The 16973-nt window shown below is 43.8% G+C and overlaps 1 protein-coding gene and 2 long non-coding RNA genes across 9 annotated transcripts in view; 1 reads left to right on the top strand and 2 right to left on the bottom strand.

Moving 5' to 3' along the window:
• SMOC2 (SPARC related modular calcium binding 2) overlaps positions 1 to 16973 on the bottom strand; it is a 198333-nt gene that overhangs the window by 29997 nt on the left and 151363 nt on the right. The gene's annotated exons all lie outside the window — the stretch shown is intronic.
• LOC143650274 (uncharacterized) lies at positions 1336 to 7573 on the bottom strand. 2 transcript variants are annotated; one of them, XR_013159492.1, is made up of 3 exons: positions 5330 to 7573; positions 3531 to 3596; positions 1336 to 1790 (listed from the first exon to the last, which is right to left on the bottom strand). It is a non-coding gene; the product is annotated as an uncharacterized LOC143650274 (long non-coding RNA). The 2 variants fall into 2 exon arrangements; XR_013159491.1 differs by lacking the exon at positions 1336 to 1790 and adding an exon at positions 1809 to 2175.
• Positions 5623 to 10537, top strand: LOC143650273 (uncharacterized). Of its 4 annotated transcripts, none has more exons than XR_013159488.1 (4): positions 5623 to 5751; positions 6770 to 6942; positions 8572 to 8780; positions 10418 to 10537. It is a non-coding gene; the product is annotated as an uncharacterized LOC143650273 (long non-coding RNA). The 4 variants fall into 4 exon arrangements; XR_013159489.1 differs by lacking the exon at positions 10418 to 10537 and adding an exon at positions 9218 to 9744; XR_013159487.1 differs by lacking the exon at positions 10418 to 10537 and adding an exon at positions 8911 to 9042.

Raw genomic sequence — 16973 nt, 5'->3', positions numbered from 1 at the left:
GAAAACCTTAGAGCAAGCTCAGAGATGTCAGAGTCAGGAGAATCTGAGAGAATCTGAGAGCATGAACGAGATAAAATGTTTCCAGCAAACACCTGAGAGCAGCAGCTGAGAAGCCTGGTACTCTAGTAATTGAGGATATTCCTTCCAAAGCTAGGAGCAAAAAAAGAGGCTGGCGAAGGCACGTTTACTCCGGGGTCGGGGGAGAGCTTCAGTCCCTCTTCCCCCACCCTGCAACCAAGGCTCAGTTTAAACTGCCGACACAGCCGGCCCCGGGCCCACCCCGCACTCTGCCACAGGAGTGGGTGCCCTGGCCACACCTGCTCAGCCGGCTCAGGCCAGGGGACGCACAACCCAGGGCACCCGGACCGAGGGGCAGCACCCTGGGGAGTCACCGTCTGCCGTCAGGACCCATCACGCTGAAAAGCCACGTCAGCAAACTGAGTAAGAGCCCTTCAGAGCGTGTTTACAGAGACAGATGATACAGTTAACGTAATCCCACTTGGCAGTCCATTTGTAGCACGGTACACTTTCAGTGAAACCTCTGGAGCCCTATTAAATGAATAAACAGGAACAAGGCAGTAAGGATTTATGAAAAGGAATACAGTACCCATGAAATCATAGGTTATATTGGATCCCTACCACCAGTTTTGTATTTTCAGACTATTTCTCTAAATGATACTATCATTTAGCTCTTAATATTGAAATTTTGCTTATTATGTCCTAAAAATTTCCATAGAGCTGCTCTGTTGATCTTTTTAAGCAGTGTCGCAAACTGTTACTGGCAGGGAGAAACAGCAATCCATTTTCACTGTGAGTAACCTCACTTTTACTTAACACCCCAGTGTGCATTCATTTTCTTTTTTTTTTTTTTTAAAGGAAAGACAGAGAGAAGGAAGGAAGGATAGAAGGAAGGAAGGAAGGAAGAAAGGGAAACATTTTTTAAACATTTTCTTGTTTTATTGTATTCTGTTTCTCCGTTTTTGTTACATGGGCTGGGGCCGGGAATCGAACCGAGGTCCTCCGGCATAGCAGGCAAGCACCTTGCCCGCTGAGCCACCGCGGCCCGCCCTCATTTTCTTTTTAAGTTACATTAATTTCTGACAAGAACACTTCCTGATACCCTAGATTTTTTATTTTGGCTGGCCACAGAATGGCTAACTTTTCTCCCCAGAGGGCAACTGAATTTTATTGTTTAGAAATTTTTATGTCAGGACTGGGCCCTTATATTTCCTGGAAAAAACGGCAGCCCCCCTCACCCCACGTGAAAAGGCCACGGGCTCGTCACCCCACACCGTTGCCCTCTGCGGGCCGTGGTGGAGCTCATACAGCCACGTCCTGCCCAGGGCAGCCTCCGCATGCCCCGCTGCTTCCCTCCCACAGACTGGAACCGCAGGCTTTTAATACCTTGGTCTACACCAGCCAGCAAGCTGTCAATTCCGCAGGAAGAGCTTTAATCTAATTCCTCACTTAGGTCTGATGACGTTGAGCAGCTAGTGGAACCACTGAACACTGTGCTGTTCGGTTGCTTTGTCACTGAGTGTGTTTTTCCTTCTCGAGGTCCTGCCTACAGACTGCAGTGCAGCCACGTGTGTGGTGAAAACCTGCTTACGACTTCATCGTAGTCCCCCTCTTCACGCTCTACGTGGTTACTCTTTTGAGAGATGATCAACCCAGCAGATAGATGTCACAGCTTCGCCAAGGACAATACCAACGGAGTGGCTTGGTAGTCGTAGGGGTTCATGTATGCGTGCATCGGCTTCCTTAATTCCAGGAAGACGGTAAACATGTGGCTATAGTACATGCACAACATCGTAAGAATGTTAAATTTAAAATAAATTGGAAGGAAATCACCATAGAATAAATGAGAGGGGAAAAGACAAGTAGAAAATAAGAGTTAGGTTAAAATACAACATGCACAGTCGGTATAAATGGAGCCAGAAATTTAACTTCAGCAGCCAATAAAAGGAGGAAAACTGGTCAAGATAAATACTTCAGCATAGAGTAAACAAGAAGAAGATTATGACAACACTCCTTGATGCTGAGAAGAGAGAAGTCTTTCCAGTGCTTCTACTGTAAAAGCTATAGAGTAAGGCCAACGATACAGTCTCAACTACATCTTGACAAACAACACAGTGGATTCTAGATGGCCGATTCTCGTGGGCTTCAGTCGCAAACCTGTGGATGGAGCATGAGTGAGTGAAACTAACCTTACAGGAGGATACATGAGTCACCCATGTTCTCAGCTCATTACCAACCTATAGTTAACAAGCCAGACAGTCACACAGGAAGGGCATATATTTCACACATATTTTCCATAAATGTTTTTTCTCTGGCAAGATTCTGATAGCTATTTGGCTCCTCTGAGTGTGGGGTGATGCCTGCGGACATGAGGGACTGGACAGTATCTGCTCTCCAACACTGGCTCACCGAGGAGCGTCTGCCTTGGCTATCATGATGGTCAAGAGGCCAGGAGAACCCACTCCAAGTACAAGAGTGTCCCTTACTTCCACAGAGGAAGCAATTTTGTACAGTCAGGCACACAGGGAAGTGGGAAATCAAGATCCTCAATTTCTACAACCATATTTTCAGCCTACTTTTTTTTTTACAGCAGGTGTGTCCCCAAACATCTCCCTCGATCAGGCCAAGAAAATCCCTGTGAGGGGCCCCTGGACTCTGAGAAATGCAACTTCCTGGTCAACCCTCCAAGATGAACGGCTGGGAAAACGCATGGCTGGGTAACAGGATGGTTAAGTTGCTACGTTAGGTTTGCTAACTCCACGCCAGTAAAAGATAACATTTAGTTCTATGATAACTGGTCTATATTCCTTTTGGGGGATGGGAATTAGAAAGGAAGAACATTGCCATTTCTGTTCCAAAATAATTTAGAGAAGACAGTGATTGTAGTAAGATTTTTGTAGCCAACAGAGACAAAACCCAAGTGGCCACAGCCGTGTTTGTGAGTATATTTATTAGCTAAATTTTCCTGTTAGCTGTGTCTATTCTGATTCTTTAATAGAACATATATAAAAATGCAGCTGTATCCCAGACTTTGAGGAACTATTTCTGGACAACCTCAAGTAACCTGAGCTCTGCCTTCAAAAATCTTGTACACATGGCCAATTATTTCTTAAGAGGAAAAAAAAAAAGCAGAAGCTAGTAAAGGAATTCAGATTTCTGACTTCTTTCCCCATGTCCCACGTGTGCTGCTTCCACAGGTAAACGAGACACAGTGACCTGGTACAACGCGATCACCTAAAACGTGAAGAAAGGCTAAAACGAAATATCATCAGGCCTTTGAGGAGTAAGAAATGTCTGTACTGAATTGTCAATGGACAAGTATAACCTCAGATTTAAAAGAATTAAATCCTCCAGAATTCAGAATTTTTCCCTATGGAATGTGCCTCTTTAATTGGACAGGCTTTCTGGTTTCATAGACTCACACACTGTCCTTGGGAGGGCTACAATGTCCAAAGTAACAGACGGCTGAATTTTAGTTTTCTTGGTCAGGCGACTCTTATCTTAACAATTACCTTAATGCAGACTCTGAAAGCCAGAACGACGTCTTCACTCCAGTGTCCAGAAAGGTGTGTGACAGGCTATTAAAAGTGTAAACACAAGAAATCACTTCCTCCCCTGAGGGGCTTATTGCCTTTAGCAATGAGAAAATCCAGAACTTGTCTGTTTGTTTTCTCTGGGCCCACAAGCTAGATATCCTGACAGAAGGAGTTGAATTGGGTTTTGCACTCTGTGAGTTGGAAAGGGGTGGAAACGTGGGTTTGGTGTGTGGACGGCACATGTTGCATTCATTTGCTCATGAACCCCAGGCAGACACAGGTATTTTGGCTTGCCTTTCCTACATGTAAGCCCTCAGAGAGTCAAAAAGAAAAAAATTAAACTTTCCAGAGGCTAGTGCACAAAACCTAAAGGCAAACATAAATTTCTAGTAAGTAGTGAACAGGAAGGAATCAAAATCATACAATCAGGACACTTTTCAAGAGGTGGGAGGTGAAATGAGGTCTTTGAATAAACCTTATCTTGTTAGCCTCCTCAAAATAAAAATTAGCAGTGACCCAGGACTTAAGAATGTATCAGCTACACAGATGTGAGCCTATGCTCTTTATTTCTAATAGGTAAAGACCAAAGAATGTGAAAAATGAAAACACTAAAAGCAACTGCCAAGCTAATAAGAGACTTGAAGGCCAAAAACAACAGGATAAAAGTTAAGAAAGACTTTCAGTCCTCACTGCCCAGGTCTGTAAATAGGGCAGACTGGATGCTCTCCAGAATTGCAGTCAGCTCTGATCGTCCATCGTTCTATGTGATGACCTCCCTTAGGTTGGAAATTCAGCAAAGCACATTACATTAGGGCTTATGCAGATCAGCCATGGGTGAGGGCTGCTAGGACTACTGCAGCATCATGCTCCACGGCCATCCTTGCGAACGCCGCTTCCCAGCATGCCTGGGCCACGTGACAATCTTCTAACCCTAAGAGCCCTGGGCATTTTTGTGTCTGGGAGCTTCGGTTACCTCACCACATCAGGAGCAAAACTTAAGGCAGAATGCCTGGGAAAAAAAGTAATTGCATTGTTTTCAACACGAAGGAATCTAGCAAAGGAAGAAGGAAAGATTCAAATCATCATATGAGTTTTAGGAATTTGAGCATCTTTCAAATTGAACATGTGGTGGAGGTGGTGGTATGTGTGCACATGTGCACGCACGTATAAATGTGTGTGTGTGTGTGTGTGTGTGTGTGTGCGTGTGCACCTGTGCTTGGTGGGGTGTCCATTATGGGACCACTGCTGTGTAACATTTCTCTTCGGGTTCCTTTAAGAATAAATTTCAGAAGTTATCAGTAATGAGTGTCATACCACAATCAGCTTTGATCCATCAAGATTCACGTTAACGTGTGCTCACACATAACTCTAGCTTCAATCTGATGTAGATAGCTTACTACAACATTTTAGTGAATCCTGAGTTATTTACAGTTATAAATAATTACAAAATATACTCATCTATAAAACATAGATAAAAAGAACATTCCTCATAAGGTCATTGTGAAAAGGAAGTGAGTTAATATATGTAAAACTCCTACAGGGATACCTTCGAAGTTTTCATAAAATATTAGCTATTAAAATAGTTCTTGTTGTCCTTCTTACTATTACTATTTTGTCTCCATTTAGTCATAAAAAAATGTCCTGGATAAAGGCTTGGTGACTTTGTCCATTTGCCCAGTGGCTCGGGTCAGAATCAATTAGTTCCACAATCTCTTCCTTGGGTCCCCAAACCACACCACTCCCCAAGCAAAGTGTTGACAAAGGCAGTCACTTACACCCCTTTATCCTCCAGACCTCTCCTCCTTGCTGCTGCCATGGCTCACTCCTTCACACTGACCCTTTCCTAGGCTCTTACTCACAGATGGCACACCTCAGATTCATCCTGCACTGCTGTCAGAAGGATATTTTAAAAATAAAAACAAAAATTTATTATCTAGTTCTCAGCCAAAACTCTTACAGGATTCAGTCCCAATTCCTTAATCGGGGACAATTCCATTGCTTTGAGAGCTCTGGCTTCACCTTGCATCATCTTTAACTCCTCTCTACCTAACAATGATCTGTTCTAGAACTTTGCACCCAATGGATGCCAGGAAGACCCAGACTTTGTCCAGCATTACTCCTAAAGTCCTAGCTTTGCCTCATGCTTACCAGACCTTCCCCACCTCCTTGCTTTCTTCTCTGGGACTTCACTCGGCAGGTGGGTTGTGTTATTGGCTCATAGACCCCACAGTGGCCTCCAAACATACTCTACATCGTGTGTTTCCATGTCCATCTTTCCATTAGATTGACTCCCCACCAAAAGCTTCTCCACATAGTGCCAGCAGAGTTGCATATGACTTCCTCCCTCCATAGCTATTGGGGCTCTTCTTCCTGTACCTCAACCCAGAGGACAGATTTAGTTCAAAGTCTTAGCCTTCCCAGATGCCCAATGACCTGCTGAGGGTCAAGTCCTAACATATGGCAAGAAGACATTGTTTTTCATACCAGAGTTATTACTATATATGTTGCAAAGTGTCACATGCAGCTCAATGGTCCCTTCTGCTCAAATTTTAATTCAATGATTTTCTGATATCAATTCTCATTTTGAATCATCTTCCATACCTAGTAAGGCTCCAAAATAATTATCAGTTTCCTACCACAGCAGTTCACCACCATTACATTGAATAACACTAATACATCTGAAACACAATACCACAAGGAACATCATCACAATCCAGGATGATAAACATTTAAAGCAGGTTTTATTCAGTATTGTTTCACTGAACCAGGACCTCCACACAGTTCTCCTACTCAGCAAGCAGCACAGGAGATGCGTTCTTTAGAAGGAATTGGTAAGAATGAACCTTGAATTCAAAAGAAGGTAAGCAGAACATTTCAAAGTAGATGGAGTAAAGCCTCAGATGAAAACTTCAACCAGGACTTTAGGTCAAAACCATGTCAAACCTTATATAATTAAAACAATAGAGTTATAGCAATATATGCCACGTGGTGACCAGAGAGAGAGAATGAAGGGAATAGACGTACAGGATCTCTCTGACCTCTTGGTGCCCACTTTGTTCCTTTCTGTTTTTCAAGTGAGAGTTCTTCATTAGAGTTATTATAAAGGCGAAGTTCCTCTTCTGTTGCATTTGAATACACAATTTTTGTCTGAAAATTAAGTTGTCAGCAGGGATATACCTTGATTTCCATTTTCATTAGTTCTGCTTCAACTCTAGAACTCATAACCGCATGTTCTGGCCAGGGCTCGACAGGGACCACTGGATTTGGCCTGTCTTGACCCCCTTAGAACGTCACGTCGAGAAGTGGTTTTTCACGTCCACTGCCATGACCTGGTCAGCAAAGCGCTGTTGCTGCGCCAGGAGAGCCGGACTCAGTGATGCTCTCTAAGGTGAGGGGGGAATACTCCTGACATTGGCAACCCCAAAAATAAGTTTCAAAAAATGATACCATAACATTTTCATATATTAAGGGGAAATTTTATTACACACCAGTCCCCATTTCTAATTGCTTATAAAGTTATGTTCTTGTTTATGAGCCTCAATCCTGGGATGATAAGACTGTAATCCTCACTCCCACACCTGACCCCCAGAGCTCTGCACTGGGTCGCCCTCCCCCAAAGCATGTGACTTGGGGCACTGGACAGCAGGATGCGCTAAGTGCGGGCTCACAAGTTAAAAAGGGAATTATCAATAGAAGACAAAACTGAGCATCTAAAGGGTGGCCTTAGTATCCTGACCAGTTCTGAGTTTAAAAGCAAAGAAAAGTTACAAGGATAAGACCTTCCAATGAGAACAATAAAAATTATTCAGTAAGGGTCTAGGACTAAGAGAGCTAAAGAAAAGTTACAGGTGTCAGAATTGCTTCCTTTGTGAAGAGAGGAGACCAGAGCAGATGCTGCAAGCCTGAAACGGCTGCGTGCAGCCCGAGGTGCCGGAATAAGGCGGAACCCCAGGCTGTAAGTGTCCCCCGAGAAGCCCACAGCCTATCGGAAAATAAGCAACAAAGGTGAATTAATTAGAATGTGGGGAAGCAATGATTAGGGTTGGGATTTAAAATAAACGGATCAAAAGAGGTAGAAAATGTAAACTTAAAACTCTAGATTGATGTAAGAATTTGCTAACTGTGACAGATGCTGAGTCATAAAATGGACGGGTTTTGAGGAAGATGTGACAATTCTAGGAATGACTTGCCTGAAACAAAAGATGTCATCTTTACAAGCCCTTTTGAACTCATGACCCTAACGCATTATGCTTTTATCATTTACTAAAACAAATTAATGAATCTTGTGTTAAGAATTTACTAAAACAAATCAATGAGTCTTGTATTATAGAATACTTTCAATCTGGTTATAGTAGCATTTCAAGAAATTCAGAATAAATATGAGGAAAGCTTACGTAAATAAAAGTGATTTGTAGGGGTGGGCCGCGGTGGCTCAGCGGGCAAAGTGCTTGCCTGCTATGCCGGAGGACCTCGGTTCGATTCCCGGCCCCAGCCCATGTAACAAAAACGGAGAAACAGAATACAATAAAAAACAAGAAAATGTTTAAAGATGTTTCCCTTTCTTCCTTCTATCCTTCCTTCCTTCTCTCTGTCTTTCCTTTAAAAAAAAAAAAAAAGTGATTTGTAGGACAGTTATAAAAGCAATTTTGCTATTTTCAAGTGTCTGCCATCCCTGGAAGATTTTTAAAGTGGTGAATTACTAAGATAAACTGCTTTTAATAAAGAGATAGGAATTATCTGTAATAGAATGAGAATTATCTAACAACAATTTTAATATATTTGATGGTGTTTGAGAATATTTTGTTCTCCTAAATGATGTAAAGTCTGAAATATTGCTTATACTCTTACTTTGTCTGACAAATGCTTTTTCATGGTTAGTACAGAGCTAAACTTTATTTCATCTCTCTTTTGCATAATCCTAACTTTTAGAGTGACAGAGGCCAAACTGACCAGGATGTTACAAAACTGAAATAACTGACGTTATGCCCTGCTATCTTGGGGTACTTTTTCCTAATAGGGGCTTCAAGTTTTAAAAAGCTGGCTTTAAAAGAAAACAACACAAGTTACATTTCTTCTAAAATAAGAAGTCAAGACTCAACAAGACTTTACTTCCTAGAGTTCTCCATGAACAATAACACATTCTCTAAGCTTCCTTCTGCCAATCAGTTTGCGTCGGGTGGTAAGTTTACTGACACTTGGTTCTGTGCTGCTTCAGCAAATTGCCAGGTATTTCAAGATTAATATATTTGTTGTGCTATCATGTTTAGCAATAAGAAATCAAATTAGATCAAGGTGAATTTTAGAAATTTTAACTTTTAAAAATGTGTACCTATCTTCCCTTTTTAATCATATGCAGATCTAATTATTTTTCGTTGATGATGGGCTACCACTGTGTATCTGGTATGGCTGACGTGCATTTTCTGTGTTCCTTTCCATCGTTACTTCCATCTTGTACAATAAAAAGTGTTCACTGTGTCCCGAGCCTATAGTCACCAGAGTGTAGATAATAATTATATCCCTAGTCTGCTAGGCTGCTCTTTTTGATGTCCTTTAAATACGTCTAGTATTTTCCATCTCTACCACTTTACTCACTTCCTTTAAAAGGTCGTTCCTGGCTCTTTTATCCCTCATTAACCTACACCATTGTTCTCCTTCTCTGCTAGCCTATTGCCTGTTTTTGTGTAAAGCATAACAGCACCAGTTCTCTGCGATCAGCTCTGAGATAAAGTGCAACAACTTTATTACTACGAATCGAGACAGCTAAATTGCAAGGCCAGCACAAAGCTGAAAATGTACAGGTTTACAGACACTAAAACTCATTAGGAATTTCATGACGCTGATTCAGAGCTTTCCGAGAAAGGAGCCCTGTGCAGCCACCTCCAGCACCAGCCCAGCCTCTAGGCAAACACTTTTACACCCATGCACTAGAGCAGACAGAGGGAGTGTCTGCAAACCTGCAGTTTCTGCTTGGGTGGGAAATAGATGGGTGGGTTAATGGCACATACGCTGAGGGGGTTATCTGTGGTGGGCTCCAGCTTGGCAGTCCCTGGGAGAGGGTGCTGTGTGTGAAATCTGCCTTCGTTGTGGGAGGGAAAGAAAGCCTCTGCCTCTCGCTGACAGGATTCACAGACTTGTAGCTCTCGTGCCCGTTTTACAGGAGCAATTCAATGGGCTGATATGAGGCTGCGGGGGGGGGGGGGGAGCAGAGGATGTGTGGAGCAGAACACGAGCGGCCACAGGCCATCAGAAGCAGTTCTGCCCAATCAGGTGGTCAGCGCAGACGCACAGAGGGCACGCTGCCCAACGGCAGGGCGTACTGCCCATCAGAGGTCTGCTCAGACTCTGGAAAATGAGTGAGAGGACATTCCAATACAGAGGGCAAGATCTGAAAGAATCTGAAGTTGAAAATAATAGGACTTGCCCAAATAGACTTGGTCACTGAAGGAAAAGAGTGAAAATCACTCCTACTTGATTAGATCATAAAATGTTCATTTGAAAGACACAAAAGAAGTTATCACTACAGGTCCGACCTCTTCTAAAACACATTTTTATACAATACTCAAGATTTTGATGAATTTTTATTTCTCAACATCCCTTGTAAATACATTCTAATGTATAAGAAAGTTCTGTTTTACATTTAGCCAAATCAGTGAAGAAATCACCTGAAAATCCAGCTCATTCCTTTCAGTTGTGAATAAATGGGAAAAGCACCCAATGCCTTCCTTGTTAGGCACGTGAAAATACTCAATTGAGTTCCGTGTTCTTCCCTCTTCTTGTTAAAAATCAAGCCCCTGTTACTTTAACTTATCTTTACTTGTTCTTATTTTATCGTGAGTTGAGTAATTCTCACCTTTTTCCCCCAGGTTTTCTCCAATTTCTTCCCATTCTTTTAAAAATGGAGAAGAAATATCACCTGGATTAAACAGTCCAATAAAAATTTCACTGAGAATTCTGGCAAGTGTAGGAAAATTATTACTTTTCAGTTCTTGCTTTTTATATGCCTTCTGCACCACCCTAGCATTCTATCGCCTTTTTTTATTTTTATGAAACAGTAAGCACTAAATGAAAGAGTCATTTAACATACGTTCCCTTGTGTCTATTAAGACTTTTCCAGTTCCTTGTGAGTAATTCTCTACTGCACGTCTGTGAGATGGAAACAGCATTTCAGGAAATTCCTACAGAGGCCACTTCTTATATATCCCACATTCCTGGCCATTCCCTGTAACGCCATCAGCTCTCACCCTTTCCAGGCCCTTGTGAAACCTTTAAGATAGAAATTACACGTGTGATTCCTATCACTGAGCTTTTTTTTACTCATCACATTCTTTCCTCAATAAACCTGATATAATGGTCAATTTCTCTCTCATACTGTCTAAAAAATGAGTTTTTCTTCTAAAAGGGTAGTCATCTTATTCACCTACAACTTTAATCTCATATTTAACCATCCAGCTCATTGGTCAAAAAATGAAACATCGTAAGCTCAGGATGCTCGGCAGGCTGGGACCCCTTCCTGCAGCGGGAATCTCAGGACAGACCTGGGACCCCAAGCCAGCAGGCCACGTTCCATAGGCACGAGCCTCTCCTCAGACAGCTCTTTAAAATCTGAAAGTGCAGTTTTAAAATGCCCTCTCATGTGTGGTCCATTGATCCTGGTCTCCAGCCACCTTCCCTCACCTGAGCGTATCTCAAAAGAAAACAGGGCTGACTGATGACCCGGATGTCCACAGAACTAGCTGTGAGGCTCACGGAGCCAGCCACGCCGCAGCACACCTGAGTCACCTGTCTAAACTCAGCACTCTGTCGCTTGCTCAGCTAACATTCAGTGCACTCCTGTTGGGGAGTTCAGTATTTGGTCTGACAGTTGAAATCAGGGGAGCTGATGTTTTTAACTGGCAAAATAATGACATCCCATATTGTCTCTGAAAGAGCCTCCAGGCTGCAGAATAAACTTTTCCACTGGCTGTTAAATCCACTTTGGAGGAAAGGTAAATATTGAAGTTTTTAAAGTACCATGTAATCCTTTGCTCAAACACTTAATTCAGAATCAAATTACCTTTTGGAAACTATACAAGGTGTGCTTAGGTCAAGGTAAGTATCGTGTTTTGCTACCTCAGAAATGCATAACTAATTTTGAAAGAAATTAGAGGAGAGCTACAATGCTACTCAAAAAGTCGAGGGGCTTTTAGGGTTTCTGTTGGAGTCAGAGATGAAATGTGCAGTCTCCCGGGGCCCCGAGAGAAGAGAATTCCACTGCTGTGTTGGGGGTGAGAAGGCTGTGGGGGGTGTGAGAAGGCTCGTGGGGGTGTGAGAAGGCTCATGGGGAGGTGAGAAGGCTCGTGGGGGGGTGAGAAGGCTGGGGGTGGTGTAAGAAGGCTCGTGGGGGTGGTGAGAAAGCTTGTGGGGGGGTGAGAGAGCTCACAGGGGTGTGAGAAGACTCGTGGGGGAGAGTGAGAAGACTCTGTGCTTCGGTGTTCTTGGGCCCATCTTCGCCAAGCAGAGGTGCCCGGCCTGGAGCCCGCAGGCCGGGGGCTCTGCGCGTGGGCTTCGGGGGCTGACCAGGAAGCAGCTGCGCAGGCTCCCAAAGTTATTTCGATTTTACTTTAAATAAACTGTGGTCCCTCAGTGCTCTATGCGAGTCCCGAGAGGCCGTTCGTCTCCCGAAAGCGAGCCAGGCGGGTGGCCGTGCTGTCGCCCAGGCTCACCTCGGGGCGCTGCCCTCTGTGCCCCCACAGCGAGAGTGACGCGTGCACGCTGCCCCCTGTGTGCACCGCGCCCTCAGCCACACCACACAGGCTGCCCGGCCGCGCCGGACTCTCCTGAAGCTCAGGGGACCGAAATTTCACAGACACACTGAACTCAGAGCCGCTTTTCATGTAAAATGAGGCTCTCCCCACACCCCCATTTCTTTGAGACTGATGCCACACGCACTCAAATTAGTTCAAACCACCTGGTTAGTAAGTCAAAGTTCATGACATCACTCAGTATAGAAGGTTCAAAAATGTATTATTAGTATAGTAGGAAAAGGAAAGCTGCACCCTGCCCTTACTGACAGATGCCTTTAGGAATTCTCGTGTCTGCCCCTTGCTGCTGCCGGCGTGCAGAGTGGCGGAGAAACTTCAGGACACGGCCCCCACCCGTGGGAGGGCAGTGAGGGCAGGCTGGACCCAGTAAGTCAGGCTTGGCAGTGCTGCCCAGAACCTGAAGCCACAGGGACCCGGGGAGGCAGCGCCCAAAGGGGCAGGAGTCAGGGAAGCAGCTGTGGGAAGCTGAGAGCTGAAGGCGGGAGCCGCAAAGGAAAGGGGACAGCAAGTGTCCAGGCCCCTGAATGCAGGGACAGGGCAGGGCTAAGGGCTCTCCAGCGGGAATGGAAGGACACGGAGGGAGCTGGAAAAGAGGAATGGAAGGCCAGGGGTGTCTACCAGAGTGCAGTTACAGACAGCAGAGCAAAATGAGATCAATTTGCAGCAGGGAGAGGGTACGGTTTAATGCCTTCGTTTACAATTTCCACCACACCTAGTTTTTCACTTCTTCCAAGATCATGTGGCAGCCCCCCAAGGAATCGACCCGCTAAAGAAGGGTATTCACGAGCCAACATGACCTAATCGTCAACAGGAAATCCACCTGGCAGGGTCTTGGTCTCTTCTCTCATGGCCCGCTGGGGGCCCCCAAGACTAAAGGGTCATTTTCTGCCAGTTGGCATGAGCTGGAAAACCTGCTAACTGTTCTACATGTGATGTAAAGAAGTATTTAGCAGCCATTGAACCCACCAAAACAAATGAACTGTATATGGAAATACTGTCACGTTAACATGGAAAAGAAACTTACTCCAGTAACTCGTCAGTCAAAAGTTAGAAAAGCAACTTAAAATAAAAGCTGCACCTTTTAAGAAGAAAATCTATTAGCCTTGAAGGGACTCAAAGTGTTCACTTGCTCACTTGAGCTGTATTACTTGGCAAACGTACTTCTGTTTTCCTAACCAAGAGCAGCTGCTCTCCTGGAGTTATTTTAAGACCTTCTTGTTTTTCCCTAATAAGGCTAATTATCTCCAAATAATCGCCATGATTGAGTGGTTATGAGCAGGACATTCACAAACATCTACAAATGATATGCTGACCTTCACAGGGTCTGCAGGACACCTTCGGGTGCCTCAGAAGTCTGGTCTCCACTGCAGTGCAGGCAAGGAAGTGACCCGTGCTGGGGGCGCCTGGCCTGCTCCCAGGGCTGAGCCCCTGCGCGCTGGGGGATGGACGCCTCTTCTCGGGCCCCTGAGCTGCTGAGTCAGGACGTTGGCGCCACTCGCAGGGGCGCATGTACCCTCCAGGCCAGCCCCATGGCACCCCTTCAGGTCGTAAATGCTCCCTACAAGATGAATGCCCGGTTCCACCTCTAACCCAAGAAGCTGGGTCTAATGATGGGCAGCTTCCATTCCACCATGACAACAGCCTCCCTGCGATGCACAAAGAAGCAACAAGAGACGCTGCCGTGTGTCACAGCAAACTCAGCTAGTGGGCAGCGGGCCCTGACGGTGCTATTAATAAATTACATTTATATTACATGGGAGAAACTGTGAAAAGGACAGTCCACCTCTCTTTGCAAGTAACGTAGTTCTGTATTCTCTACATATATATATATAGAGAGAGAGAAAGAATGTGTCTTGGACCTTCATGAAATATTTAAGTACAAATGACATATTTTGAAGCTTATATGGGATAATTAAGATCAGTTAAAAGCAGAAAACATTTATTGAGGGCTTCTAATGTACTAAATTCATTATAGCCTTCAAGGAAAAAAAAAATCTACCAATGTTCAAATCTGGCTTCAAAAGCGAACATTATACCAGAAAACAGAATTCTCGCCTCAGCATCAGGAAAACTACAATTCAACTACTGAGTACCTTCTAAGGGTAAGGGGTTGTGTGTACAAAAGAGTAGACGCTAGAAATCTTCATGGAGTATTTGTATTTTCACCTTCACGATCTGCCCCCCACCAGTACTCTCAGTCCTCTCTCCTCTTTCTCTCTCTTCTCTCTCTCTCCCCCCCCTTTTCATCTCCTTTCTCTCTCTTTCTCCCCCCTTTCATCTCCTCTCTCTCCTCTCCTCTACCTCGCTTTCCTTCTCCCTCCCCTCTCAGCCTCTCTCTCTCTCCTCTTCTCTCTCCCCTCCCCTTTCATCTCCTCTCTTTCTCTCTCTTTCCTCTCTCTCCCCCCCTTTCATCTCCTCTCTCTCTCTCTCTCTCTCTCTCTCTCTCTCTCTCTCTCTCTCTCTCTCTCTCTCTCTCTCTCTCTCTCTCTCCTCTCCTCTCCTCTACCTCTCTTTCCTTCTCCCTCCCCTCTCAGCCTCTCTCTCTCCTCTCTCTCATCTTTCCAAGATACAGAAATAAGCCTGATTCATGAAGCAGAAAGCAAGCTGATCACTCACATAGAGAAACTTGGTATAATAAAAACAAAGCCATCCATAGATTCCTCAACCCTGCATCAACGGGAAGACAAAGGGTAAGTGTGGAGCTGGGAAATGACTCATGACCTCTAAAACAAGAGCATGTTAGAATGAGCAAAGGAAAACTAATTCTGAGCAATTGTTTCCACATAGTGTTGGTACTAAACGGAAAAATAGGATTAGAAATATGCAGTGCTTGAGAAAATTTCAGTTTGGAGGAAACAGAGCAAGGGATATCAAGAAATATTTACTTGTCATATTTTGCATGATTTAATCTTTTGTGAAGGTTAAATAGAAATTAGGCTTTATAAAGATTTTTGTATGGCAAAAGATAAAACAGTGGGTGAGCAGCCTTTCTTGTGTGTGATGTCATGACCTGCATTTATGGAAATGCCTTTTGATGCAATCTGCAGCCTTACCAAGGCATTCCTGTTTCCTTGTTAGCCTTCCCAGGTGACAGGCACTGCACCCCTTATAAACGCACCCTCACATGTGCAAGCCCCCCGAAGCAAAAACAGTTACTGGGGTTTACAATTAAGAATACAGTTTCAGAAACAACAAAACCACATTTTTCTTACCTCCCTTAATTTTTCAAGCATTAAAAAAATCACAGGTGAAGTCTGCTAAAACAAACCAATAAGTACAAAAAGGGGTGTGTAGGCTTTTGTAACTTTTAAAACTGATGTATCTACAAAACAAAACAAAAAAAATAAAACATACACACACATCTCCAGAGAATCAGAGTAGATGGCCGCACAGTCTCCCACGGACCTGCAAGCACAAACCTAACACCAAATTCATGCCCATGAATATAATAAGGAACAGCAATGACAAAATCTTTTTTTAAATAGAGGAACACAATGAAATAAAAAAATCAGCATATTCCCAGAATGGTGAATCAATCTCAGTTTCTTACTTTGGAAAATAAAAAGTACCTATCATCATAATGACTATTTGAAGTTAAGAAGAGTAACTATATAAGTGAAATTGTTTCATTGCTTCTAGAGTCTCAAAGAAACCCGCTGGAGACAGTTTAAGATGCTGCATTATTATCCAGAAGTTAAGACTTTCAAAAAAGTGACTTAATACAACAGAAACTGCCCCTTTTAATGAAGTTCACCTATTTGTATATCTAAGACCCTAAGACAGGAACAAAAGAGACACTTCAGTGGTGACCTCTAGTAAGAAGTAATGCCATTTAAAATAGCCGTTCATCTCGCTCCCTGCATGGCTGCCCAGGCACCCTCAGGCCACGAGCCGAGGAAGGCGCTATCTCTGCACGCCCAGCAAGCTCCCTCTTCCCCAGGAACCACGATGCAGCTGCAGAAAGGACGGACTAACTTCGGGTAACGTGGGTAATTGACAGACTATTCTCCTTCTTCTAGGAATCAAGTTCTGGTTACCCTTGCCAGAGGAGTGTTCCTGGGTTTCTGTAACATGTTTCCAAAAGTATTTCGTCCTTGATATCATGTTGCCTTCCTGACAAGACCAGGGGACCCCTGGGCAGGAATTGTGCTGTGCTTCCCCTAGGGCTGCATTCTGTCACCTCTGCTTCCTCTACATCACGTACTTTCATTCACAATGCTATGTGACGGACATAGGAATGAATCATTGACATATCCACAGATATTCTGGTCTTCTCTTTCTTTTGTTGAGAGGCAGAAAGACATTTTTACATTCCATAAGTTAAACCCTCTTCACTGATGATAGTACAAGTAATGCAAACACTGCAGAGGAACTTATTCCAACTTTGCCCACATCCGAGATCAAAAGCGCTCCCTAAACTAAGGACCACATAGAATGTGTTTTTTTCACAGTCTGTGAGGCTTACACAGCCTGGAGATATTTAAAGGAAAGAAAAAAGATCAAAATGAAACAAAATAGCAACTACTGAAACAAAATAGCAACTACTGAAACAAAATAGCAACATCTTACTGATGCAATCAGGTCACCATCTGGTGTAGGAGACCCCAGTGGGGACTTC

Source organism: Tamandua tetradactyla, chromosome 11, assembly GCF_023851605.1.
Source record: "Tamandua tetradactyla isolate mTamTet1 chromosome 11, mTamTet1.pri, whole genome shotgun sequence".
In the NCBI taxonomy this organism is placed as follows: Eukaryota; Metazoa; Chordata; class Mammalia; order Pilosa; family Myrmecophagidae; genus Tamandua; species Tamandua tetradactyla.
This window is presented reverse-complemented; position numbering and strand designations above follow the sequence as displayed.